The sequence below is a fragment of the Sarcophilus harrisii genome, chromosome 3 (genome assembly GCF_902635505.1).
Source record: "Sarcophilus harrisii chromosome 3, mSarHar1.11, whole genome shotgun sequence".
Classification (NCBI taxonomy): domain Eukaryota; kingdom Metazoa; phylum Chordata; class Mammalia; order Dasyuromorphia; family Dasyuridae; genus Sarcophilus; species Sarcophilus harrisii.
This window is the reverse complement of record NC_045428.1, coordinates 502,187,730-502,191,452: the sequence shown is the minus strand read 5'-3', so window position 1 is coordinate 502,191,452 and position 3,723 is coordinate 502,187,730. Positions and strand designations below refer to the sequence as shown.

General features: G+C 38.4%; 1 long non-coding RNA gene across 1 annotated transcript; it reads right to left on the bottom strand.

Annotated features, from left to right (window-relative positions):
- Positions 1 to 1,513: 1,513 nt before the first annotated feature.
- Positions 1,514 to 3,490, bottom strand: LOC116422103. The gene is made up of 2 exons (XR_004232687.1): positions 3,038 to 3,490; positions 1,514 to 2,811 (listed from the first exon to the last, which is right to left on the bottom strand). It is a non-coding gene; the product is annotated as an uncharacterized LOC116422103 (long non-coding RNA).
- Between the last annotated feature and the right edge of the window lie 233 nt (positions 3,491 to 3,723).

Sequence of the window (3,723 nt, the reverse complement as noted above, 5' to 3'; positions counted from 1 at the left end):
TTTAATTAAAGCTTTTTATTTACAAAACATATGCATTTCAACATTGATCCTCGCAAAATCTTGTGTTCCAAATTTTCTCCTCCTTCTCTCTAACCCTTCCCCTAGATGATAATCCAAAACATGTTAAGTATGTTAAAATATCATATCTGGAATGTTGCAGTAGGATGGTGAGAATGCCTGTCTTTCCCCATTCTAATCCATTCTTCACTCAGTTGCCAAAATAATTTTCTAAAGTTTAGATTTAGTCACCTCATTATTCCCCAGCTCAATGAGCTCAAGTGGCTCCTTATCCCTCTTGGATCAAATACAAAATTCCCTTTTAACATATGCCCCTCACCCTCTCACCCTATATCCAAAACCTCTAGTATCCTTGCTGTTCCTCAAAAAAGACCCTCTAGTGACATGAAAAGATAATGATAAGAGTTGGAAGGGATGGGAAAACTGGGACACAAATACATTGTTGGTGGAGTTGTAGACTGATCCAGCCATTCTGGAGATCAATTTGGAACTATGTCCAAAGGGCCATCAAACTGTGGGTACCCTTTGATCCAGCAGTGTTTCTACTGGGTCTGTATCCCAAAGAGATCATTAAAAAAAGGGAAAGGACCCACATGTGCAAAAATGTCTATAACAGCACTTTTTATAGGGACAAGGAACTAGAAATTTAGTGAATGCCCATCATTTGGGGAATGGCTGAATAAGTTATGATATATAATTGTAATAGAATATTATTCTACAAAAATGATCAGCAGAATGATTTCAGAAAGGCTTGAAGAGACTTATATGAACTGATGCTGAGTGAAGTGAGTAGAAGCAAGAGAACTTGAACACAGCAACAAGATTATGGGATGATCAACTGTGATGGACATGGTTCTATTCAACAATAAGGTGATTCAGGCCAATTCCAATAGATTTGTGATGAAGAAAGCCATCTGCATCCAGAAAGAGGACTAGAGGGACTGAATGTGGATCACAACATAGTATTTTCACCTTTTTTTGTTGCTGCTGTTGTTTGTTTGCTTTCTCTTTTCAATCTTATTTTTCATGTGCAGCATGATAATTGTGGAACTATGTTTAGAATAATTGCACATGTTTAACCTAAATTAGATCGCTTGCTAGCTAGGGGAATGGAGGGAGAAAAATTTGGAATACAAGGTTTTGCAAGGATGAATGTTAAACACTATCTTTGCATGTATTTTGAAAAATAAAAAGCCATTATTACTAATTTTTTAAAAGACACTCCAAGTTTCAGTTCTGGGAATTTTTCTTAGCTGTTCCTTAGGCCTGAAGATGCTTTTCCTCTTCATTTTTGTCTTCTGGCTTCCCTGACCTTCTATAAGTCCCAGCTAACATCCCTTCTCTAGTAAGCCTTTCCTTGTCTCTATTGATTCTACTGTTTTCCTTCTGGTGATTATATGTTTATCCTAAATATCTTATTTGTCCATAGTTGTTTGTATGTTGTCTTTTCCATTATACTTACTATGAGCTCCTTGAGGGCAAGAATTGCCTTTTACCTTCTCTGTATCCCCAGTGCTTAGCTCACTTTTATTCAGCTACCATAATAAATCAGTGTTTGGTTGATTGGTTACTATTTGTTCTCAAAGGAGACTAAAAGGACAACACTATATTGGGGTCAAGATACGTTGTATCTGACTGTGGCTGATCAGATTAATACAAGCTCAGAAGGCTCTACCATAGGTCAGGCACAAAAAAATCTATAAGAATGTTTGGAATGAAGATGTCTCTCATTTTTTGCATAATATATTTCTTTTGAGCTACTGCAAATTAATAAATATTTTTTGACTGATGGTGATGAAGCTGATGTTAATGATACTGGCAACTGGTAACGATGGTGGTGAGAGTAGGGACAGTGATGCTGATTATCATGATGAAAATGAAGATGATGATAGGGTCAGCAATGGTGATGGTAATGTTGGGGACGGATCTGCTGTCTCCTGATGTCTATCTTGCATGATGGAAAGTGATCAAGACATGTGCCATCCTTCCTTCCACCTAATAGGCTAGAGAAGGCACTGGACTTAAAGTCAGAAAACTAGCTCAAGTCACACATTCCCAACTAACCGCTGTGTAACCTTGTGGGTTTTTTTATGAATATTAAAATCAAATTGTTTCGATTGTTTAAGGAAGTGGAGTCTGCTCTGGTCCTACAAGTGAATCGGGAGAACTGTTTGCATTTACCCTGTTTTCCCTTGGTTGGGGGAGGGAATATTACAAAGCCTGTGATGAGAAAGGAATGTGGGCAGTGCACCCACAGACTGCTCTGAGATAAGAAAGCTTCCTGATTGGCTGAGAGTAGCTTGAAATTTGGGAAGGGATCAATGAACTTGGCTGTGTACCCAAGTGGGAGAATCCCAAACCTGCAGGGTGTGTCCGAACTCAGAGAGGCCATTCTCATCTTTGGGGCCAGGAGGGAACCAGATGCTCAAACCTAGAAGAGAATCAGGTTGGGCCAGACCAGACCTAGAAAACTGCAGTATGTCCTTATAATTTCACCTTAATAAAAGTTAAGCAATCTAGATATTTGGATTAGTTCTACAAAGCCAAGATATTCAGAAGGCTATATAATATAGATCATCTCTCCTAAGCATTCTGTGCCATTTGGATGAGAGCCCCAATGTCATGTTCTCACCTTGGTTTAAAGATTGATTCCTCATAGCACTTATCTTCATACCCACTGACCTTTGTCTGGTGTGGTATCCGTCATGTTCTCACCTTGGTTTAAAGATTGATTCCTCGTAGCACTTATCTTCATACCCACTGACCTTTGTCTGGTGTGGTATCCTGAAGTATCTGGAGAAAGTAGCAGAAGGATGACAAAAAAGAAGGGGATTATGGAAGAGGGGAGAACAGCTCCCTGAGCCCAGAGAATCAAGCAGTGTTAGTGTCTGGGAAGATCCACAGGGCTTGGGGACTTCAGGCTGGCAGTAAGGGATCAGGAAATTTGAAAATTTAATAAAAGAAAGCTTTGGGACAGACGACATAACTATAGCATTAGCCAAAGAGGAGTAGTTGGTACCTTGGAAGGGGATCAGTAAGTTTTGAGACTCAGGATAACTGCTTCGGATTTCTTCACATCATATTCCACAGGAAGCCACTCACTCTTTTAAAAAACAAAACATCTTTGTGGTTATTGTTCATTTTAATAATATGTCTCTTCCTTCCTGAAAATAACCATCTTCTAGTCAGAGAGCCATCTTTTTGTAATTAAAAATAAAAAAGAGGCAGAATAAAAACAATTCAGTAAACTTAATCAACACATTAACAGTGTGAAAGCAGAAGGTTCCATTGTCCCTCAACTCTGTAAAGAAGGGAAGGAAATAAAAACACATTCTCTCATTTTTCCTCTGAGACCAAGCTTGTTCCCTAAAATTACAGAGCCTTCAGTTTGGAAGCTTTTGTTCTTTTAATTTACATTATTGTAGTCGCTGGGCATATTGTTTTCCTGGTTCTGCATACATCATGACATAAGTTTTCCTGCGTTTCTCTAAACTCTTCTCAATGAACATGTTTTCCATTTATGATATGGTAATATTTCATTTTATGCCTGTACCACAACTTGTTCAGTTATTCTTTTGACAATTGGCATTGGCCGTTTGCACATTTTTGCTGTCATAACATTGCATAAGGTATGCAATAACCTATTTTTTTCTGTCCTGTCTGTGAAATGTGATCCTGTGAGTAGACCTTCTCTTTTCTTACTGT